General features: G+C 46.9%; 1 long non-coding RNA gene across 1 annotated transcript in view; it reads left to right on the forward strand.

The window, feature by feature from the left end:
• The first annotated feature begins 1,774 nt into the window (after positions 1–1,774).
• The window catches only part of LOC142010189 (uncharacterized), a 131,042-nt gene continuing 107,757 nt past the window's right edge, over positions 1,775–25,059 (forward strand). The window contains exon 1 of the long non-coding RNA XR_012644716.1: positions 1,775–1,918. This is a non-coding gene — a long non-coding RNA (uncharacterized LOC142010189). The remainder of the gene's footprint in view (positions 1,919–25,059) is intronic.

Genomic DNA, 25,059 nt, shown 5'->3' on the forward strand with positions numbered 1-25,059 from the left:
TTGCTGTAAGCAGGGATGTGAAGAGTATCTTATGGAGTCCTGTATGAGCAACTCTATGCAAATCTAAATTGCTATTATTTGCAGTCAGATAATAGCACTATAAATACTACAGGTAGCTAAATGAGATACAGAAGGAATTCCCCACGGGTGCCAGTGTGTGCTTATGACAGGCCCAAGATGTGAAGAGCAAACTACACTGCAGTTCATTTAAAATGGTATTGTAACATAGTGCATATTAAAAAAAAAAAATTGGTTGGACGGTATCATAAACTTCACGGCCCACTTTATGACCATATCAGAGCAGAGTGATTAAGCTTTCAAAGTTTATAGGCGCGATTGTGGATGCTGTTTTTCCAAACATGAAAATATCCTCTCAAAGCTTTTCTGCTTTCTGAATGTGAATTCTGGATTAATACCGTATTCTGCAGACTACACAGTAATAAACGCTGGATTGGAAAAACTATTTGCTTTCAACTTGTCAGAAAAATGCAAATATAAATCAAATCCTTCTTTTTCCTTTGCAGCTGTATATTTTGCGTTATAAATTAGGGGCCTTATTATATCTTTTAACAGCACTGTCTGGACTCAGATTTCAGCTTGCTGAATTCAAATATGCATTACGGAACAAAAGCCTACCTAAAAGGCAAAAATGAAAGGGCTGTGATTAAAACGTTTATGTTTATTTAGGTAGCAGAATAAAAGGCATGTATAAACCTTGAACACGGGAGACCGACTGCTGCTTCAAAATCCCTCGCAGTCACACCACACAAAACCACCTCTATAATAAACACATGCACATGGATACACAAATATTTATATAAGCATAGCCAACATCTACCGATGTTTATAAATACAGGCTTGATGCCCTTCGATTTTTGTTTATAATTTGACACACTCTCCTGTTTAGTTTTTGCAATGCTTTTGGACTTTCACGCTCAGTTACAAAATATATTTTAAGCATTTTTTTATTTATCAATTTAAATGTTCAACTGTCAGAAATTATGGTAGAGGCATGACAAAAAGTGACCATACAACAATTATGTTGAATTAAAAAAAAAGCTTTGAAATCTGCAAGAAAGTGCCTATTCCATGTTGAAACACACAAAGTAAGTCACCTTTAATTAAACTCTAATAACACTTTTTTCTGATAAGGGAATTTCTATGATCCATGCAAATATTTTTTCATGAGTTTTGAATATATACAGGGGAAATCAGTGTTTACAAATAAAACTCTACCCCTTCCCAGCCTCTAGCAAGGGGGAAACCAGCCATACACACTTATGTTCTGTTCACCTGCCTCCCCATCCATGCACGCCGGCCTTGTGCGCACACACACACACACACATATGCCTCCTGCACACGCATGCACACTGCTCCCGCCCAGACCCAGGCCGTGCTGCACAGCGCCCTGCGTTAGGACCCGGACCGGACTCTCACACGCGGGGTTATGCACTCGCAGGCTGCCCCGGCCGTGCACCCGCAAGCACACGGACCCGCTCGGCCGGGCTCCCGCGGCTGCTGCACTTGTCATGCGCTGGCTCGGCCAGTGCATTGAGGAGCCGGGAGGAGGCAAGGCCGGCTGGCCGCCTGCCAGCAGAGAGCCCGGCTCTGCGGGGCCCTGCACCTCCAGCCCCGTCGCGCGCGCTGCGTGTGCACGCGCCGCCCGCCTGTCGCTGAGCTGGGGGAGGAACTCGCCGCCGCCTCGCGCGCACCTTCCCCCGGGACCCGGCGTCTCGCGCCTGCCTGGAGCAGAAGGGAGGCTGGGTGCAAACGCGGGAGCCACGGCGCGCGGAAGCCACACGCCCGCCCCCTTCTCGGCTCAGCCCCAGCCCCAGCCCCAGCCCATCCTGTGCCCGGGGGGCGGGCTGGCTGGCTGGGGCGGCTGCCCTCGCTCCGGAGTCCCCGGGCTGCCGCGGAGGTAAGACAATGGGGGGGCGTGCATGCGGGGCGGGGGGTTGCACGCTGGGCTTGCTGAGGGAGGCACGGGCGGAGGGGCATGGGGGATGTGGTGCAAACATGAGCTGTGTTTGCTGCTGTTGCGCCCCAGCCAGACGCACGGGCCGCTGCGAAGGGGCCAGGTACAGGGAAGCAGGCTCCGGTGTGCGGGCCGGCTGCGGGGGGTGCATGCGGGTGTTGGCCGCCTGGCTCTCTCTGGGCACCTCTGCGGCTGCCCGTCCCGGGGAGCTCGGGTGGCAGCGGCGCGGAGCGCCTGGGTTTGACTGCAGAGCCTCAGGCTCCTGCCCTGTGCCAGGCTGGAGGGAGCCCTTCCTTCAAGGAGAGGGTCCTGGCGGGCCATGCCGAGTAGGCGGGATCCTTGAACGCCCCGGCTCGCGGCTGGAAAAGAGCCTCCCCCTTGCAGGCAGGGTGAGCTCGCTGCTTTCCATGCAGCGCGGCTGCTGCGCCGCTTTATTGCCAGCGGAGCGGCTCCCTGCGGGTTTTCGGGGGGATCCGGAGCGTGGCAGGGCAGGGCGGTAATGGGCCGCTTTTAGCCGAGAGGAACTTTGTTTTGTACACCGGCCGCCTGCCTTGGAAAATGCGGCTTTAACCCAGATCTAGTGCGCTCCTGCACTGTGTGTGTGTGTGTGTGTTTTTGCAGGCATTGGCTTGCCGGGTGTAAAACGTGTCCAGCCTCATTTGCATGAGTGTAGCAACATAACATTTTCTGATGTCACTTTTAAGCCAAGAGGTGGCTTCAGATTGCCATTTTGCAAACGCGTACTGAACGCGTTGGCCTTTGCATTATGTACAGACACCTGTTACTAGAAGCCTGTTTAACCTTGTCGGTTATTATTGTTCTCCAGCCTCAGTCATCTTTTTATCTCCGGAAACAAAACACAAATAAGCTTCTTCTAAAAACCAGCCTGTGTTGGTGACAGTAATGAATATCTCAGCTCGTTATTGTTATTCCAAAGAGAATAATTCTGGAAAGGGGGGGGAATCTCTCACAAGTAGGTGCATGCAGTATGTGGAGGTGGGGAGAAGAGGGTTACAGCTTTAAAACATTCAGCACAGGATTTGCTAAATGGTTTATTATCTAGATGGCATTGTTTTTGGTAATAGTGCACGCAGTAAGTCTGCCTAATAATACAATGTTTTTAGTACTCTCTGAGCTTCCCTTTGAATGTGTAAAATTGCAGGACTTCATGATGAATAATCTGAGTTATTGTCAATGATACAGAAGAATAAAACAGACCCTAATTGTAAAAGAATAGCACGAATGGCATCATTATGCTTAGGTAATCATCATATTACATAAGCTTATTTGACTAGTGTGTTAAGTGTTTACTGAGACAAGGAAAATTATCTAGTTGAAGAACTTCTCTGTAAATTGACGTCTAAAAGTATCACATTGATCGTATTCACAGTGTTCTTCCTGGCTAAAAGTCCTAACTAGGCCCTTATACAACCGAAGGGTTACTGTACTGTTCTATAGGGCTGCACATTTTTGAATCATACAGAGATTATAAATATTAATTGGAAACATAGACTCATTCCTTTCTGTTAGTGATAATTGAACAACGTAATTAAAAGGAATTCCCAAATAGAATGTCACAGAGGACTGATTAATTGCATCTACAATGAGATTTTAGGTATGGCCGTCTAATTCTAGGAAGGAGCAGAAAGGTCGGGGAATATAAAATACACGTTTCAGACACAAACTTTTTCACAGCTGCTAAATATCAGCCTGCCTTCAAATATCTTTGAGCCTTCTTTTAATGATATTACCAAACACTCAGCATTCATCTAACAGTCAAACCTCTAGTGAAAATATAATTCTTCAAGTAGCTGTCAAAACAGAAATTAGAGGCCTAATTTGATCACTAGGTATGGATTCATAGCTGGTGGAGTAACAATGTCTTTTATTTTATAAATGCACACCCACACGTGAGAGCTTGGTTCTAAAACTAAATTTTTATGCAGTGACTTTAAAAATAAAATACATAATGTACCCTGTAAGCTATATTTTGCTGACTTCTTTCTGGGAATAGGGAAGAAAGCCTTAGAGGAAAACAGAGATAAAGATAGAAGAGAGGATAAAGAGAGAAATGACATCCCGGCTTCCTTTACAAAAGAAGGAAATATAAACCTTTCTGCTGTGTGTCTCGTTGTTTTATACCACCCAAAATCCTGTCATTAGCTGTACCCTTCTACTTCCATCTTTTTTAAATAAATGGCCAATGCTTTTGACTTGATGTACGCTGCAGAGCTCTGTTGCTGACCTAGGCCAGTTGTTCCAGTAATATCTTGCGCTTAGAAATCTGCTGTGGGTCCATCAAATCCATTTGCATTGTAGTTACTCATAGCAAAAATATTAGAACCATTTCTTATTTAATGTACCTTACATATTTGGTACTGCTTTTGTACAAAATAATGACTTTATTTTCAAATCAGATTTAAATACCGCATGTATGAAACTCTTGTAGGTATAACATCCATTATTCTCATCTTTGTCCGGTTTCTATATTTCCCTGTGTGACATGTTTTGTAATCTTGTAGCTTTATGATTAATTTCCATTTGTGGTTTTACCATTTGGATTAGATTCCATTCTCATTCATCGTTTGCAGAATAACTGATCAGTTTAATGATTGTGTTGTTTGAAACTGTTGTGTGTTGCCATGTTAATGATGAAATCAGCCACCTTGCAAGTGAGTTCCTGCCTAAGAAAAAAGGGTACCTCTTTCTCTTTAGGAAGACGTTGGTTTCTTCCATATTTCTAAGCCTCTGTCCTACGGTATTTTGGGAATTGTCGAAAAATGTGGTCGATATCAGATTTCCAAGTCATAACATTGCAGGCTACTTCAGAGAGGGGGATTGTTAGTACAGGCTGAACCTCTTTAATCCAGCACCCTCAGGACCTGACAGGTGCCAGACGAGAATTTGCCAGACCAGAGGAGGTCAATATTGTTTAGCAGCCTTACCAATACTGCAGCTGCTTATTGGGCTCTTATAAGACATTTAGGGGTTAATTAGACTTGAATAACTGCACAGAACACTGAGAGCCAGGACTGGTGTCTGTAAACAAACTTTATGGGACCAGGAGAAACTTGGCCACACCCATGATAAGTGGTCATCCAGCTAACTAAAACCATACCAGATTACAGATGATGCTGGGCAAGAGAGTTTTGGGTTAGAGAGGTTCAACCTGTTTTAAAAAAAAATTGCACAAAATATTTGTGATTGGACTAAGCAGTAATAAAGCTCAGTTTCACCCACAGATTAAATGGATGGGTTGTACCATTGTGACTTCTTGGAGAGTGAGTGAGAGGTTATAGGCTCCACTGCCAACTGTCTGATGACAACTGGCTGCATATCTCATTCTTCACCGTTCCGACCACTGGTGATAATATGATGACACAATACCTACAAAAGACCAGTGGGCACAAGTTCAGTCCAGACAGTATAGGTATTATGCTGGTTGTGGCCCTCTCTACTGTTTTTGGGCATTTTACCACCAGCTTTCAAAGTGGTGCAAAGTCTTGGGGTGTCTTTGACTTATTACTGTACTTGGATGAGCAGGTAGCATCAAAAAATGAAAGCTCATGTTCAGCTTGCGAGGAAAATCCACCCCTTCCTTTTGGATGAGGAGGTAGCCCCTGGGATCCAGGCTTATGTCACCTTTGGGGTAGATAAAATCAGAGTGGGGAATAGCCTTAACAGAGACTAATTTTGGAAAAATCAGTGGATCATGTCTCATCTGTGTCAGAGACCATACCGTCATCTACAAGCCACAGAGATGGCTGAGTTCCTCTGGGACAATGAAGTGTGCATGAGAATGGGGATGAAGTAATTTCAGCTGAGGGCACTGAAAAACTTTGAAGAGATGAGAGGAGGCCAGAATTTGACTTTCTTTAGAAAATGCTGGGAAACCTTCATTTCTGACAAATCTCTGACACCATATCCAATTCCCACCATCAACCCTTTCCCTTCCTCTTTACCCCGTCTGTAAAAAGAACACCCTTGCCAAAACAGAGCATTTTTAATAACCCCATAAGGAACAAGCCCAGTGGATTGCAACACACCCATTGGTGAAACGTGGTGTAATACTTTCTAATCTCTTTTATATGGAAGGTATAGAGCACTTAGAGTGATGAGTGGCTTACAAAACCCTAAACTATGGTGCCATTTCTTTTGTCTCCTCTCAGAATGGAGGCCAGCTCTCATTCTTTGCCCACCAAGGAGGTTGTCTTCTGGAGCTTTAGAAACCCAGTTGCTAGGCAGCTGAGAGAGGATGGTGAAAGGGGATCTGCCCTTCCGTCTTCTCGTAGAGAGCCCAAGCCTGAAATCAGCGTCTGATGGAATTTCTGCTGTGATAGTCACGCTCCTAGCCCCAGACCCCGAAGAAGACTTTATGTGCATTACTCGATAATAGTCTTTGGGAGATCAGGTCTAGTGTTTTGGAACTGGGATATGTTTAATACCTCTCTGCTGAGCTAACCCTTCGTGTTGCAGCAGCTGACCGTGAGAAGAAAATCTGCTCCCCCCAGCAGAGTGATTACCTTGTGGAAACCGAGTGACCTGCATAGTTCTTTTAGTTGGTTTGTTGATAGACCAGCAGCTGGTACAAAATTTATGGTTTTCTGGTGGTGGGATTATACCTCTGTTATTTTGGTGCTACTGTGTGCATCTGAGTGTACATCTGTGCATGTGTGAATGAGAAGATGTTTCTATGTGTGCACACATGCACTCTCTCTAGTGTATGCATAAGCAAGACAAGTGGGTGAAGCAGGACCTTCTATTGCACCAACTGCTTTGTATTCCTCATTAACCTGCTTAAGTTCTGCTGTCAGTCTGACCTTAGTTTTGTTTGTGCGTGTTCAGTAAATGCATTTCTGGAAAAGGACGCCCATGTACAATTTGAATATCAAACAGTTTGTTCTTGCATCCTCATTCCTCATCTGTTCCTTCCTCCAAGTATTTCCTCACCAAAACATACACAAATCATGGGTGAAGCAGGGCAGTGCTTTACATTACATATTAAGCCTCTTATTTGCGTTCCAGTTCTCTTTTCCACCCTTGCGTAAACCAGTGTTTCTTAAACTGTTCTGCCAAACACTGGTGTTCCATGAACAACTCGCAGGTGTGCCATGACGGCATAGCAGTTAGAAACGATGTCGGCGCATGTAAATATTTTCTGTTGTTAAAACCAGATACAATGTTACTTCTTCATTGCTCTGATACCTGAGTCGATTACTTCATTTTGTTTTTGCTGCATGTGTTGCTTTTTGTTTTCACAGTTTTTTTGTTTTGAAGAAAATTTTCATAGGTGTTTCACATTAAAAATATTATAGTTTCATCTTCCATGGTTTCAAAAAATTTCAGAAACACTGGTGTAAACAGTGGGCGAAGGTGGTGAAGGACAGTAAGGGTCAGTCCAGTGAGGGAACTCTGAGCGGGAGACGTTGGGTTGAATGAAGAGAGTCTGTGTGACATTTTCTCTTAGGCATTCACTGGAAGGCTGCTGGTAGAACTGTTGGTTAGCCATTCCGATCTCTCTGTTTCTGGAGACTGCTTGAATATGCTGTGTTTCAAACCTCCTTTTTCCCAACCTGAATTTGCACATGTGCAGAAATAGGAAGAGTGACTCTGAATCTGAACATCTGTCTAGGGCAGGTCATCTCCCCTCTTCTTTTATTTTTTCAGGAAACTTTTCCAGGCTCTGGATCTGATACACTTGCCCATATGTTTATTGAGGGACATCAGTGTGCTGGAGAGGCCAAAATGAAAAAGAAGACATGAAAGAGTTTCTAACCACAGCAATAGCCTGTCCTTCCATCCTTTGCAATACATGAACTACAATACAAATAATTTTAGTTCCAGTTTTTAACTCTCAGACCAGACATGGTAAGGACCAGTGTTCCCTCCAAGCTGAGCATTTGAGAGGTCATCCCGGAAAGAATCAAATGCCACTTGAATGATTAGCAGAGTGTCCACAGCCTGCCACAATAGGCAGCATGTGTCCCCTCTGGGGAGGGAAAGAAGAGCTGGTTTTGAGAGAGTGGGGTTGGGGGACGACATAACCTGGTGGTAGAGCTGTTTTACACAAAGGATAGTGGAGGGTAAGAGCCGTGAAAGGAGAGGCTATGTGATCTACATTGATGGTGGAGGAACATGTTGCCCCAAAATACGGTTGCCAGCCAGTAGGGGAACTGCTGGGCGAGAGCTTTGAGTTCAGATCGGATGCTGGAGTCGTGGTCACCCACTTCGTTGCACCATGACCTCCTCCTGACAGCAACAGTTACAGGTAAGCTCTTTGATACCCATCAGCCTCGGGACCGGGAGGTAGCCAGATATTCAAATATTCTGGATAGAAGGGAGGTGTGCCCAGCAATGCCTAACACTAAAGAAAAGCAAAATTAGATCTTAAGAAACAAACAAAAATGTATTCAGTGTACTTCATTTACCAACAACAGTAGTATTGTACACTGGAAACTTATACTCTATTGGCTGTATATATTTGTATTTACTTTCACTAGTCTGCCCTTACAGAAAGCATGACTAAAAGTTACTTATAGTTAAAATGCTGGTTATTAGAGAGTCCTAGATAATAGAATGCTGGATAGGAAAGAGATTACTATAGTACCCAGTCCTATGAAGGGGGACCAATACCTGAGCCCTGCCTCCACCCCCTGGTTGGGAGGGCAAAGATAAAGCCCAGGGGCTTCTGCCCTCAGCAGCGGGCATAGGACCTGTGCCAGGGGGCTTGGCCTTGGCTTAGCTCTCAGCAGAGAGACTTGGGCTTGGGTCTTAGATTCCAGCGAGTGGAACACAAGCCTTGGTGACCCCATTAAAAGGGGATCCTGCCCCACCTTTTAGTCCCTGCCCACAGTCTAAGAACCCCTACTGGAGAGGATGATGCTGAAGGCTAAGATTAATTGGTCTGTCTGGTGGATGTAGAGAAACATGCTGCGTGTCTGAGAGCAGCAAGAGAATCAGTGTAATTATTCAGCCTATTTCATGGCCTGTGTTACTTGTGCCTCACTTGGCTAGGAAAGTATGCCCAGGAATGTTTTTCATGCATTAAATGACAAGACAGGAAGGATGGAATTTGAGAGCAGATATAGCAGAGTGGCTTGCAAATTAGATGCTGCAGCTCGGCGTATGAGTGGGTAGATGGAGGCTAAGGCAGATGTTTTGGCCTTAGTGCTCACTGTGTAATTTTCTTGCTCTGTGTGTGTGTGTGTGTGTGTGTGTGTGAGAGAGAGAAACCTCCCCTCCATCCTCCCAAGCCCCTCCAAGCATGCCTGCCATTTTGAGTCAGTTCATATGGTATGGTTAGCAGTGTGCCCTCTAATTTTTATTCAATCCTGGGTTGCATAAATTTTATGTACACCAACACGTGTGGATGTGCACCACCAATAAAGAAACACACTGCCCACTGTGGGCACTCTGCTCATCAGCTGAGTCTCTCCTGGTTGGCTGCCCAAGCACTCAGCTGACAGGGACCACTGGCGGTTAGCCCTGCTGAGTGGTGGGCTTCCACCCTGAAGAAGAAAATTGTCCGTATTCTTTTGAGTGGCTAGTGGAGTGTGGAGAACAGTTGAGGATCCAAAGAGGGTGGGCTGGTGAGGGCCTTTGGCAGTTGCTTTATGTGGTGCTGAGGTGGAAGAAGGAAGCGGGGACTGGTGGAGCTGGGGTGGGGTCAGACACTTCCCCACTTGGGGTGGGGGCTGTCAGAACCCAAGAAGCTCTTCCCAGAGCTCCAAAGCTGCAAAATTGGCCCTTGCCAGGGCATTTTTCAATACCGCTCCATGTTTCTTGCTGTAGAGGCACCTCACATCTCCTGGTTTCCCTACCTCCAGCTGAGCTCTGCTTCTGTCCCCAGAGTTCAGGGAATCTGGCAATATGTGAGTCCAGCACCTCCTCCCACCACTTTACTCTGTTGCATCTTCCTTGCCCCTCACTAGTGCAATGCATGGGGCCTCTGTGGTGTTTGCAGGTGCCTGACCTGTGGAAGAGGGATGTGTCTGGAGGCTTTTGTTCCAGTCCCAAGGGGTAATTTTCTGAACTGGACTGATTGCTGTTCTGGGTCCTTACACCCAGGATTTCTACATTCTTGGCACTGGACACCACCTGTCATTGTGCCTCCCTCAGCTGGTCCTTTGGCCACCTGGTCACACACTGGAGTGTTGAATATGACTGAATTCAACTGGTCCCAGAACCCTTCTATCCCCCATCCGGATGGCGGAGCTGGCACATCTGCCTCGGGTCAGTTAGCAATGAGCTTATCAAATGGCTTCCTTTGAGACATGCTGGAATCAGATTAAGTTGCAAAAAGTAGAAGTTATTTACTGTGAAATCATGCAGCTAAGCTCTGTGGTTTGTGCAGTGATCGTTGTGCACGGAAATGGCTTCTGGCTATGAGCAGACCCTGCCACTGGAATGCGTGCTGATCACCTAGTCAGGGAAAGGGAGGTTGATTTGCGCACTTGGAGCTATTATGGTAACCATCTGCATCCACCCTGGCATGGTACTGTATTGATGGTGGCTGGCCTGGAGGAGAAGCACCTGGTGGTTAACTTTGAAACTGGTCTGATTCAAATGGTGGGGTAGCACTGGGGAGATGTCTGTGCATGAACACAAGTTGTTTGAGGGGGGTGCTGTAAGGTGAGCCTGATTATTAACACAACACATTTTTCTACTGCTGCCAAAGCTTTTGGCGACAGTTACATTAGGGACACCTCCCGCCCCGCCAACCTTCCTCATCTAAGGTGGAAAATAGTTGAGTGGCTTGCGTCGATAAGACACAACCGTTTTCAGCAGTGACGCAGAAAAAGTGTCAGAGACCTGCAAATCATCCTTGTCTCTGAAGGGATCTCCGTGCCCCTGAGCTTAGAAAAACTTACGTTGGACTGTCCATATTGCATATCCTGTGCAGCTAGAGAGGAGGATCTAAGTTTGCCCTGCTGTTAGTCTAGCATCATCCATGAGCGTGAAGCTCATTTAGAAGAAGCTGTGCATCTTTACAGAAGACGCTTGTATTCAGGAATCTTTTTTGTCTCAGAGTCCAGGTTAGACAACTGATTGTCATTTCGCTGATGCTTCTCCATTTGGTATGCCTCGCCTTCCCCCTACCTGCAGCTTCAGACTATGAGCATTTCCTTGACAATGCTGACATTCGACCAGGTTGGTTTAATCAGTTGTGGATTTTTTTCCCCCTGCCTTTCAGATCACTGGTGATTACAGAACTTTACTGTTTTTGTTAATTCTCCTTTTCTCCCAGGTAAATGGTGAGTTCAGAGCTTTGTTGTAACCGTTATTTCTATGTGTAGATTCCTTTTGGCATTCCTCCTATAGGCAACAAGATTGGGTTGTGTAAGAGCAGGTCTTTATTTATACATTTGGGAATCTGTGAAGCAAAATAAAAGTTCATATTTGCAATGGCTCTGTGTTAAAATGTGTATTTTTTGGATGGTAAATCTTGCTGTATTTTAGAACAAACATTTTGAGGAGATACACGCATGAGTAGTTTTGACTTTATGGGAATTAGATTAATTTAAAAAATAGATAAATGCTTGTTGCTGGTGGCAATGATCGTCTTTTTAAAAAATGATCTTTGTAACACTTAAATGTCAAAATCAAAAATCACTTGAATTAATTTGTCCGGGAACAGTGCACTGATTTGTGCCTTGTTGCTTTGCCTGTGCTTTTCCAAGTGATTTCCCGAAGTCATAGACTCTCGTTACATTTTCATTTCTGTTCTCATGCCTGCCACCTCTGTCTTCAATAAAAGACTAACATATCTATTCTTTAGGTTGTCGCATATCTGAAAACCATCTGTTGGCTTGTCTGTTTTATGAAAATCATGAGAAAACTCACCTAGCTCTACAGTAATGGTTTGAAATGATTAATTTTAGTGATTAAATTTCAGTGGCTAGTTCTGTGTATTCTAGGAATAGACAGTGGAAGTCTGGAAAAATTCTTTTCATGTCCAAACGCAGCACTGACATCAGGTACACATGGGATGATATTGCTGGTTTAAGTGTTACTTTATTCATATTTTAAAAGTTGGCTGCTTCCCATTTTAATTTAGTTTGAGAATGTTCTGTAGGCTCTTGCTGAGAAACTTTCATCTAATTCTTTGTTCTTCATAATGGGTTTTTTCTTTGCAAAAATCATTTCACTATAACAAAATGTAATAAAGGTTTTAAGTCATTCAAAATTACCTTAGCATGTCTTTAGCCTTAGCTCTTGGGTTATTGTCTATTTCCATTTTCTGACTAAAAGTTTAATGTTTAAATAAGGTAAGTTCTTCCTCTTAGCAGCATTTAAATACCATAAAAACCCTTTAAAATATTTGAATTCCTCATGAAGGTTAATTGAGTATAACAGAGAGGTTTGCATAGTTTTTGCTGAAAAATTGTAGAACCTATTTCTTAGTGGAGGAAGGGGGAAGAATTATGTGAATATGAGATATCAGTTTTTGCTAACAGCTGTAGACCTTCATTGTTTGTTAGGCAAAGCATAATAATAGGATTCTCAAACCTTTTAACATCTTTTTCATTCCAGAAAAGGAAGAGCTTACCGGGCAATAATTTCTGTTCTAAATCTACATAACTGTTTTGATTCATAAAACTGAAATACCAATGCCTAATACACCTGCTAATTTTTTTTCAGATTTTTGCAAACTTGTCAAGCAGGTGGAGTTGGATGAAAATAGTCGATTGTTTTGTTTTTAAGAAGCACAGTACAACCTTAAAGAGAGGAAATCAATGGTCAATTAATATTTAAAAGAAATCACTTAAATGAATCATTCCTCCAAGGCAACTGGAAGGTAGACTAAATGTCCCATCAGCTGTATAATCACTGCTTTTTTATACTCTAAGACATTAGTCAAGTTTGTTGTACAGGAGGCAGTTGGCATATAGAATCTTTTTTTTAATTAATAAGGACTGTTTTAACTGTAAAATTTAGCTCTGTATGATCCACAGTATCTGTTATCATATTCTACCTTCTGTTATGCTCATGTAACCTCAGCCAGTGCTGTAGTATGTAGCCCAATGCTGATGGCATAATTTGTCCCCTATATGTTCCATGTTGAACCATTGCATGCCTGCTCTGGGAAGAAAGGAACTTCTCTGAGATTCTGCCCTTTGATTTATATTGTTTATTTAATCGTATCACACTGGAGGGGTATGTGTGTCTGTATCTACACGTCTGTCAAACATCGACATTTAGTCTCGAGCTTTCAAAAGTGCTTGGGAAATTTGGCAGCCTGTGTGGGTGTTTTTGTTTTTATTTTTTAACGTTAGGCATTGGAGGCTTGTTTTCTATTTCTGATTCTTCTGCTAACTGTTTCTGGACTAAATTCTGACATAACAAGCCACCTTGAGTAATGGGCTATGATATAGCACTGTCCTTTTGGCACTTAGGGAAGGAGATTGCCTGCCCCATTCCATCCCCTCTTGTTCATTTGTGCCAAGGTAGAGTGAGGGCACAGTGGCTTTGTGGAACCTCCCTACTTTCCTGCTGTTCCCTGTGCTTATGCTGCTCTGTTAGCCAGGCCCTGCTATGGTCCTATGTGAATTTGGGCAAATCACTAAGGCCCTCTGCCTCAGGCTTCCAATCTGTAAAGTGGGTATAACAACACTTACCTCCCCAGATTTTGGTGAGGCTTGGTTATTGCTTGTCTATAGATTGCTTTGACAACCTCATAGGACCAGAACTAGTATATGGACATATTTTACTATATCTCTACAATAAAGGCCACTAATAACTTTAGCAGCTTTTTAATGATACACAGCAGCACTGAATAAGAATGTAAGACAGGGAATTGAAAAAAGGGAACTGTATTCAATAGGAAAACTAAGACTACTTACCTGCCTCACAGTTAAACATGAGGAAGGAAAACCAACTTGTCTTTCACACAAAGTGTCATGATATAGTCTGCATGTTATCTGACAGGCTGTGCCGCGAACAGCACAAGGACTCTCACACCTTGCCAGAGCATTGTCTCAGGCCAGGTCCACATTAGACTTTAAAGTTGATCCTAGGTACGCACTTCCAGCAATGGCAGTTGCGTAGCTGGAATTGACACATCTACAATTGACTTATCTGGCTGTCCTCACTGAGGGAGGATGATGGAAGAAACTCTCCCGTTGACCTCCCTTACTCCTCGTGAGAATGAGGAGCACGGAGGTCGACTTTCAACTCCTGATCATTCGATTTTATGCGTCCCCACTAGGCACGGAATATTGAACCCGAGTTGATCTGCCGGGTAGTGTAGATGGGCCCCCAGAGAGAGTGTTATCTGTGGAACGAACCATCAGCAACTTTGGTTTCTCTTGGGGCATTCCACACTCAAGGACTGACCAAGTCACAAATTTCTTAGCTTGTGAAGCCTGACGAGGTAAGTCTTGAGCAGTGTTCCCTGTCAGCTGAGTGCTTGGACGGCCGTCCACGAGAAATTCAGGTGTCACCCCGCTGATTAGCAGAGTGCCCTCGGCCACCCAAGGTGGGCAGCATTTGTTTTTATTAGTGGTACACATGGCTTGTGCCCATGCAATTTATTGAGGAAGAAAAAACAGGGAACACTGGTCTTGAGGACATGCCGATGAAATGCTTCATTTTGCCTTCAGAGCTAGTGTCATACTGAAAGTGGTGTACATCTGTACATCTCCCCTTTATTCCTTCCAAACTCAAATGTAATGTCTGGTTGCTAAAAGCAACCACTGTCAGCGAAATGATATCCCAGAGCATGTGATTGGCAGTTTGGAGAAGCATGTCATTTTTTATGGATGGAGAGAAGAGACCTGGATTTGCTGGTCCTAACTTTAAACTCTCAGGTGGATATCATTTTCCTGAACATCCTTAAATTAATTCAGATTTCAGCAGTCTCCATTGTGACCTGCAGGCATTTCAGCTCAAACTACCTGATTTCTTTGTGTTCCAAAGGGGGTTTGAACCTATGGCTATATCTGTCTTGGGGTCAACAAAGTTTCAGAACAGCTATATTCCAGCTAAAAGCAGAGTTTCTTTATATTGACATCCCAAAACTTTTCTGAGTCATCTGTGTTGGCAGCAGTGGAAATAAAGTCTATTTCTACTACGTATAATACAGGCTGAACCTCTCTAATCTGGAATGCTCTCATCCAGCAAACTCCATAATCCAGCATGATTTTAGTAAGCTGGATGACCATTTACCATGGGTGTGGCCAAGTTTCCCATGGCCCCATAAAGTTTGTTTGCAGCCACCAGTCCTGGCGGTCGGTGTTCTGTGCTGTTATTTTGCTATAATTTACCCCGAAGTGTCTTCTAAGAGCCCAGTAAGAAGTGGAACTGTTGGCAATGTGCTAGAAAACACTGACCTCCCATCGTCCGGCAAATTCTCTTGTCCAGCGCTGGTCAGGTCCCGAGGATGCCGGACAAGAGAGGTTCAACTTGTGCAATGCACAACAGCCTTCTTGAAGGTGAAGCAACCAAGGAAATGGATGCACATATCTGCAGCATAGCTCTACAAATATTTGCTAAAATACAGGCACAATGGTAAACATCAGAATTTAGAAATGCATGGTAGGGTGAAATCATTCTTCGGGATTCTGATTTCCTCTTCTGACCTGTAAGACCCCTGGAGCAAGTGGTTTCTTTTTGTAATTTGTTATACATCACCTAGAACTCCAGGGCCCTTGCACTCTCACTCTTTCTCTTTTGTCTTCAGATAACTACCGCAACAGAGAGAATCAACGCATTACTTTGGAGCTTAGGACCAATACCACATGTTGGCCGTGTCTACACGTGCCGGCTACTTCGAAGTCGCCACGCCAACTTCGAAATAGTGCCCGTCACAGGTACACGTGGCGGGTGCTATTGCGAAGTTGACAACGATGTAAGGCGGCGAGACGTCGAAGTCGCTATCCCCATCAGGAGATGGGAATAGCGCCCTACTTCGACGTTCAACGTCGAAGTAGGGAATGTGTAGTCGTTGCGCGTCCCGCAACATCGAAATAGCGGGGTCCGCCATGGCGGCCATCAGCTGAGGGGTTGAGAGATGCTCTCTCCAGCCTCTGAGCTCGATGGTCGCTGCGTGCAGCGGCCCCTTAAAGCTCCCCGCCCCCTGCCTTCCTGTGCAGGAAGCTGAGAGAGCGTGCAGGCGGCAGCCCAGCCACGCGGCCAGCCTGCATGCTCCTCTGCAGCCAGAACAGCTGCCCACTGCTGCGATGGCCACCCCCAGCCCCCAAAGCGCCCCCAGGGTACCCCCCCCAAGGGGAGCCAGGGCTCCCAGACCAGCAGCCAGGCTGGGAAGCGGCAGTGGGGCCTCTCCTGGATGGAGGCCAAGCTTCGGGACCTGCTGGGGCTCTGGAGTGAGGAGGAGGTGCTCCAGGTAATGGGGAGCAAGAGGTGGAATGTGGATGCGTTCGCTCGGCTGGCCGAGGGCCTGGCCGCCCAGGGTCACCCTGCCCGCACTCTGGATCACGTCCGGAGTAAAGTGAAGGAGCTGCGGCAGGGTTACGCCCGGGCCCGGGATGCGGCCGGCCGATCTGGGGCCGCCCCCATCACTTGGCCCTTTTACAGGGAGCTCAGGGCCATCCTGGGCCCCTGGCACACCACCTCCCCTCCGGGCACGCTTGATACATCGGCCGACGAGCCCCAGCAGGCCCCGGAGGCGGAGTCCACCCTGCAGGTAAGGCCCCGCACCCCAGGGGCCCCCCCAGGAGCCCACCCCTGGGGCACCGGAGGAGGAGGAGGGGGAGTCCTCCTCTAGTGACGGGGGGCTGCGGATTATCTTGCCCCCGAGGAGGTCCAGCCGGGCGTCCGCCCACCGGGTGTCCCCCGACCATGGGAGCGGACCATCAGGTATGTACCTTCCCCCCGGTGTGCACCCCCGGGGTTGAGGGGCGGGGGTAACAGATATGACCAGGGCCCTCCACATGCCCAGATGACCATGGCCCCAAGGACAGCAGTGGCATGTGCCTCCGAAGAGTGCATCAGCCCCTGCCCCCCAGCACAACAGTGCTATGCCCCATCCCTGGGGTTGGGGGGAGTGGAACCTAGGGTCCCCTGGGGGGAGGGGTGGGACACCCATCATCATCATCAGCATCTCCCGGGGACAGGGTTGGGGAACCTGCAGCAGAGGGGTGGGGGGACAAGGGCCACAGCTCGGGGCCCACACTAACGGCTGTCTCCACTCTTCTTCCAGCCCCCCCCACCCCCCCGTGTTCCGCAGCTGCACCATCGGAAGTACCGGAGAGCGCCGGCGAGGTGTCTGGTCCCGGAGAGCCCACCGGGGCCATCAGTCCAGGCCAGCCCCTCGGCGGAGGACCGACCAGCCCCACTCCTGGATGGTGACGGACCCCCAGCTGCTGGCCATCCACCGTCGGCAGCTGGAGGTCGCCGAGCAGCGTCTGCGGATGGAGGAGCGGCGCCTTGAACTGCAAGAGCGGGCGCTGGCCTGGCGCCAGGAGGCATGGGGGGCCTTCATGCGTACGTTCGAGCGTATCGCGGACGACCTGGCCCTGCATGCCGTGCCGGCCACCGCTGTGCCCGCCCTGCCTGCTCCACCCGCTGCTGCATCTGCCGTCGCACCGCCACCCGCCACTGAGGGCCCTTCCGCCGAGGGGGACCTGGGGCCAGCTGACACCTGCCGGCCTTATCTCCCGGCCCCCAGGCAGCCCCGGCCAGGGCTGAGGCCGAGGCGTGGATCACGGCCGCCCACCCCCAGCGCTGGACATTAGGGGGGTGTGGGGCCCAGGACGTGGGTTCCCCCCCTTTGTATATATTCCCTTCAGTTTTATGTTCGTTTGTAAATAGTTTCTATTAGACCCCTGTTGTTATGTTGTTGTTATGATGCTGATACCTGCCCCCCCATGTACATAGTTCTCCCCTTCCTTGTCTTCCCCTTTTTTTCTTTCATCTTATTGGACTTATATATGTAATATTTATTCGGCCTGTAAATAGTTAGTTAAGATATTAATAAGGAGAGTTCAATATAGATCTGGTTTTACAAACAAATGTCTGTTTTTATTTTCAAGAAAGGTGCGGGGGGTGTGCTCTTGGGTGCTCTGTGGTGTGGGCGTAGGGGCAGGGAGTGTTGTGGAGGATGGGGGGGGCAGTGGGGGGCCTGCCAGCGTTCACCCCGCGGCCTCATCGAAAAGGGCCCGCAGGGCCTCCCGGACCCGGGTCCTTCGCGGGGGGCAGCGGGTGGCTGCACATCGGCCCTGCCAGCCTCCACAGCCCAGCCCTGAAAGAAGGCCTCCCCCTTGCTCTCGACGAGGTTGTGGAGGGCGCTGCACGTGCCGACAATCTGGGGGATGTTGGTGGGGCCCGCATCCAGGCGGGTGAGGAGGCACCTCCAGCGCCCTTTGAGGCGCCCAAATGTGCACTCCACCACCTGGCGCACGTGGTTCAGGCGCATGTTGAAGCGCTCCTGGCTGGCTGACAGGTGGCCCGTGTAAGGGTGCATGAGCCAGGGCTGGAGGGGGTATGCCGCATCTGCGATGACGCAGAGGGGCATGGTGGTGTCCCCCACAGGGATCTCCCGCTGGGGGATGTAGGTCCCCGCCTCCAGCCAGCGGCACAGGCCCGAGTTCCGGAATACCCGGGCGTCGTGGGTGCTGCCAGGCCAGCCCACATAAATGTCCAGGAAATGGCCCCGGCTGTCCACCAAGGCCTGGAGGACCACTGAGTGGTAGCCCTTCCTGTTTAAGTAGTGTCCTCCACTGTGCTCTGGGGCGCGAATGGGGATGTGGGTCCCATCCAGAGCCCCAAAGCAATTGGGGAAGCCCAGGCTGGCAAACCCCGTGATGGCGGCATCTGGGTCCCCAACCCTCACGAGCCTGTGGAGGAGCAGGGCGTTGATGGCGCGGACGACATGCAGGGGAAGCACATGGGAGAGCACCAATGAGGGATGTGCAGGGTGTGTGTGGTCCTCCCCTGCCAGGCCCCCCCTCCCTTCCCTTCCCTTCCCCTCCCCTGCCAGGACCCCCCTCCCCTCCCCTCCCCCTGTGGGTCCTCTTACCTCCATGAGGACAGCCCCGACGGTGGCCTTGCCGACGCCAAACTGCTGGCCCACGGATCAGTAGCTGTCTGGAGTGGCCAGCTTCCAGACAGCGATGCAGACCCGTTTCTCCACACTGAGGGCACGCCGCATGAAGGTGTCCTGGTGCCTCAGTGCGGGGGTGAGCCACTGGCATAGCTCCATAAATGTCTGCCGGCTCATGCGAAAGTTCTGGAGCCAGCGGTCGTTGTCCCACTCTCCGAGCACCAGCCGCTCCCACCAGTCGGTGCTGGTGGGGTAGCGCCACAGCTGGCGGTGTATGAGGCTGGGGGGGGGCGGGGTGCTGCAGGGTTGGGGGTTGCGTCCTCCTCCCCTGCGGGCAGCTCCTCCTCTGTGGCAAGGATGTGCTCAGCTGCCTCCTGCATGGCATGGAGCAGGGCGAGCACTGCTCCTACAGGGGCGGCTGGGTGGATCTCTGGTGGCTGCTGCTGCTGCTGGGGGTCCATGACTGCGTCGCTCGAGGTGTGCGTGCCTATGGCTCTGCAGACCGCGTGCTGTGCAGGCTGCGTGTGTCTGGGAGGGGCCCTTTAAGGGAGCGGCTAGCTGTTGCCCCGGAAGCGCTAGTCCGCCCTGTGACCCTGTCTGCAGCTGTTCCTGGCACCCTTATTTCGATGTGTGCTACTTTGGCGTGTAGACGTTCCCTCGCAGTGCCTATTTCGATGTGGTGCTGCCCAACGTCGACGTTGAACGTCGACGGCACCAGCCCTGGAGGACGTGTAGATGTTATTCATCAAAATAAGCTATTTCGATGTAACGTTCACGTGCAGACGTAGCCGTTCTGTGCAAGTCAGAGGGAACAGTACCGGTGTTACTCAGATCAGCAAGCTGCAACTTCTATAGATAAACAACTTTCATGCAGATAAATGAACAAAACCATTGTATGTCTTGAAATTCGAGATATCTTGGATTCCTTTTGAGCACCAAAACAGAAAAGCAGGCCAGTAGCACTTCAAAATAATTTTTAAGGCGGTGAGCTTTTGTGGGACAGACCCACTTCTTCAGAAAGCTCACCATCTAAAAATTATTTTGTTAGTCTTTAAAGTATTTGCAGCACCGTATGGGTTACAGGATTTTATGGTTTGTTAGCATAGTGAGAGAGGAATCTTATTCAACTTTTTTTACCATGATATGCAGTGTAAAGTAGTGCAAGCTGAGGCAAGTGAAATGTACCACATATGGGCAAACTATTAGGAGTGCGGCATCATTTATTGGAAAAGGCATTGCCTAAACTAGTTTATCTTCTACCTCACATGCAGCTAAAGGCCCCTACTGGTTTCCTTCATTAGCAGACCAACCTAATTGTGGTTTGATTTATGGCTTAGTAAAGAGCGGAGAGGCAACAGGGTTCTATGAGACTCTCCAAAGTAGTATTAACAAGGAAGGTAAGAAAGATATATTGATTTTGATGGGTGACTTCAATGCCAAAATCGGAAGTGACAACACAGGAAAGGAGCAGTACATGGGTACAGAAGGGTTAGGAAAAGCCAAAGAGAACGGCAACCTCTTCAGTGACTTCTGCATATTTAATGGATTGGTGATTAGTGGGAGTATCTTTCCACACAAAAGAATCCATAAAGCAACATGGGTTTCACCAGACCACCGGACGGAAAATCAAATTGACCATATCTGTATCAGCAGCAGCTTTAGACATTCTATGCAAGATGTACGCACGAGAAGAGGGGCGGATGTGGGCTCCGACCACCACCTTGTCTTAGCGAAGTTCAGGCTGAAACTGAAAAAGCACCACATGCAAGTAAACAGGCCAGGGCCGAGATATAACACAGAACTCCTGAGAGATCAGATAACAAAATCACAATTCCAGTTAGAACTGTTAAACAGTTATACAGTCCTTAGAGATCTAAGATCAGAAGATGTAGCGGTAGAGCAAGTATGGGAAAGCTCTAAATCAGCATGGAATGAAGCTTGTGAGAAAATCCTGTGCACAAGAACAAGACAACACACAGAATGGATATCACCAGAGACTCTAAGGAAGATAAAGGATAGAAAAGACAAGAAGGCAGTTGTCAACAGCAGCAAGACCAGAACTATCAAGGCAGAAGCGCTGCGATTGTATGCAGAAGCTAACAAGGAAGTGAAGAAAAGTATAAAGAGGGATAAAAAGAGCTTTGTGGAAGCACTAGCACAACAAGCCGAGCAAGCTGTAGGCCAGAAGAATCTAAAAGAACTGTATAATATCACAAGGAAGTTAGCAGGTGCAAGACGGACAGTAGATCGTCCCGTGAAAGACAAGGATGGGAGAGTCTTGTCAAATCTAGCCGAACAACTTGATAGAAAGAACATTTTGAGGATCTCTTAAACTGCCCAGCACCAATAGATCCACCAGACTTACCCTCAGCTCCAATGCCACAACCAATAAATACAGACAGACCAACTAAGGAGGAGATAAGGAAGGCCATTTCTCTGCTGAAAAGTGGAAAAGCTCCAGGGCCAGACTGCATCCCCTCAGAAGCAGTGAAGGTGGAACTTGAAACCTCCACAGACGTGCTGTATGAACTCTGGCAGAATATGGGACACCGAGGAAATACCGCGAGACTGGAAACATGGACATATAATTAAAATACCCAAGAAAGGAAGTTTGAATGAATGCAGAAACTGGAGAAGTATCACTCTGCTGTCTATTCCTGGGAAAGTCTTTAACAGGATCCTGTTGGGGAGAATGAAAGCAGAGATTGACAGGCTGTTGAGGGATGAACAAGCTGGTTTTCAGAGCGAGAGATCATATGTAGACCAGATAACGACCTTGAGGATCATCATAGAACAGTCATTGGAATGGAACTCTCCACTGTATATAACTTTCATAGACCTTGAACAGGCCTTTGATAGTGTAGACAGAAATACGCTGTGGAGACTGTTGCAGTATCATGGCATTCCCCAAAAGATCATTAATCTCAGTCGAGCCAATTACGAACCTGTCACTTGCCAGGTTGTACATAATGGAACTCTGACAGAATCTTTCACTGTTCGAACAGGTGTGAGACAGGGATGTCTACTCTCACCATTCCTTTTCCTTATAGTTATGGATTGGATTATGCTAAAAACAACAAGTGGACACCAGAGAGGTATTCAGTGGACCTTCTCTCGTCAATTAGAGGATATCGATTTTGCTGATGACATTGCTCTCCTGGCACATTGGCACATTGTCTTTGGGTTTTGGAAGTAGAGTCAGGGATATTGCATTTATGGAGCAACCAAATGTTTTGTGACCTGGGCATCTGGCACAATATAAAAATGCTTCACGCAGTATTAGTTCTAGCTCCGAGGATTCCCTCTGTAAACTTTCGAGTTGGAACATAACTCAGGTGCACATTTATTCTCTGTTTGGCAACAGGAATCAAACAGTTAAAATCAGCAGCACACGCTTAAAGGCACAAAACCAGTTTGAAATGAAGTCTGTCTAAACAGTGAATTAGAATATCTCCCAATACTGGACTTAGTGCTGAATTCCCTGCCAAGTTTGGTTGTTTTAGAGGTGTGGGTTTTTTTCACTATTTAAGAATGGGTTTTTTCTCTTCCCTGTTTGTGTTTAAAGACCTACATGGGGAAACAGTGCAACTGGCAGGCTTAAAATGCAGTTGGCTAAAGTAAACAAGCTAGAAAAAATTGTTTTCCTCAAATCCCTTTCAGCTAGAGTAAGGTTATATGCTATTTAAAACACTGTTTGGGGCATCCAGGCATTGTTACAATACAATCAGGGATTAAAGCCCCATTTTGCTTGGACTCTCATAGGTGCTTCTTGTGTCAAAGAGCTTACAGGCTTATGTTTAGAAGACAAAAAGTATGTACTACTGATGGAGAGAGAGCAAAAGGAAACAATGAGACAATCTGACGTGTACTAAGAAGCAGTCCGAATAGACCAGTTGCCTGGCCTTTGGATTCCACAGTATACATGAATAATTTTCAGAGAGAAATGTTTTAAATTGATGGCATCTCTTCAGATGTAACTCTAGGCATAGGGGAAGCTACTGGCTGGCAATGGGCCAGAGCAGGCTACCTTAAAAAAAGAATTTTGCATGAATGCCATCTTCACGATCCAGTCCAGTGTGTTTGCACAGTGAGGATGTGCTGCAGAGATGTGTAACACCTAGCTCTGTTTGCTGAACAAATAACAAATTAAACTGATGGCTCCTGCTTTGCTTGTTCATGGGGATCAGCAGACAGTGAAAAAATCTTGCTGGGTGGACCTGGCCTGAAAATTTAGTACACAGAAATAACGTCAGATTTTTAAAAAGGGTGTTATGCCTATTGTTTAATGTTTAAATGTCATGATAAATTTTTAACATACATTGTTCCTTTCAGTGAATTTTAACCCAGCGATAATATAAGGACATTGTTATTGCTTATCTTGAACTATCCATGTTGCTAGTTCACAGTGATCGCACTTTTATCAAGTTGGTGACCGTCAGGCTGAGAAACAGCAGCTGTAATATGATTAAAAATATTCGGAAACACATTTTCATTGTATATTCAGGGTAAGCCTGGCTTTTTTGCTTATCAGACTGCTGACCAGAGCAGTGTGTGTTTACTTCCAACTGGGTATACGTGCTGGGTGAAAAAGACATGTTCTCTAGACTGTGTGTGGAAAGAAAAGAAAGTTACAGTAAAAGCTTGGTTATGTGGTACTCAGATAACCAGCACATTCGGTTAACTGGTATGCTGCAGCCAGCTGACCGCATGGGGCTGGCTGCCCTGCAGCTAGTTACCTGGCTGGGGCTGGCTGCTACAGGGCTGGCTGATGAGCCAGGGGGCTGATTGAGCAGCTGGTGGCAGCGGGGCTGGTGGCCCTACTCCTGTATTCATGACATTTGATTATCCGGCACCCTCAGTTCCTCGGTGGTGCTGGATAATAGAACTTGTACTATATTTTGGCTTAACCCAGTCCTTATTTGATTTCAAATTTTGTGTAGGATCCATTTAAACAAAAGCTTTTGGCAGCTGTGTTTTGCAATGAATCTTATATAGTAATTCCACTTAGAGTCCAAATCTTACAAAATCATTCGTGGGGTGGGTGGGAGGGAATAGCACATACATAAATTGAGCATAATTTTCCTGCTTAGCATCACACTGCTATCCTTTTGCTGTAGTTGAAAATATGTATTTGAAGAAAACTTCCTTTTGCCAGCTCCTCTGGGAGCTTTCATGAAGTAATAATTCTGTGGTGTAACAGTTTTCCAGCATGAAAATTACTGTCAATTCACCACTGTGTCTTTGCTGTGAGATCTGGTAAGAGTGAGAGGTGGGGCGGTAGGGAGGAACTCTGAAGAGCTCAAGTAGCTTTGGAATTAGTAGGTATAATTTAAAAAAAATGTGAAAGCTGAATGGATTTGTTTGGTGCCTTTGAAAATGTTCACCACCATTAAAGCTTCTCTGGATGAAAAAGGCCCAATGGTCAGAAAAGGCCTAGTATGGTCATATGTGTACTTCCTGTGGCATTAGAGCACACGGAAGGGGATGGGAACAACAAGAAGTCCTGTGGCACCTTATAGACTAAGAGATATTTTGGAGCATAAGCTTTCGCGGGCAAAGACCCGCTTCGTCAGATGCATGAGATGAAGTATCTGATGAAGCAGGTCTTTGCACACAAAATGAAGTGGGCCTTTGCCTACAAGAGCTTATGCTTCAAAACGTCTGTTAGTCTATAAGGTGCCACAGGACTTCTTGTTCTTGAAGAAACAGTCTAATACGACTACCTCTCTGATACTTATCACCATAGAAGGGGACGGGTATCCCATGATGCTGTTCTATTCAGCGTGGCTGCATGCAGTGTTGTGCAGCCTGTGTGATAAATGCCATGCCCATTAACCTTTCAAAAGGAAAAATGATTCTGCCTAATCCTTCTCTTTCACAGTCGCTGCTCTATGGAAAGTAGTGGCAGTGGAAAGTTTAGCTCAGAACATGCCATGTTACGCTTCCTGGGCTACAATCCAAATAGGAACTTAGATGAACATTCAGGCTATGTCTTCGCTAGAGGGTTTTGTTGGCAAAAACCAAAAATTGCATGGCAGCTTGTTAGCATGGAACTGCCAGGAGAGTGGCTCTGTGTAGACCC

Source organism: Carettochelys insculpta, chromosome 3 (genome assembly GCF_033958435.1).
Source record: "Carettochelys insculpta isolate YL-2023 chromosome 3, ASM3395843v1, whole genome shotgun sequence".
Lineage (NCBI taxonomy): Eukaryota > Metazoa > Chordata > Testudines > Carettochelyidae > Carettochelys > Carettochelys insculpta.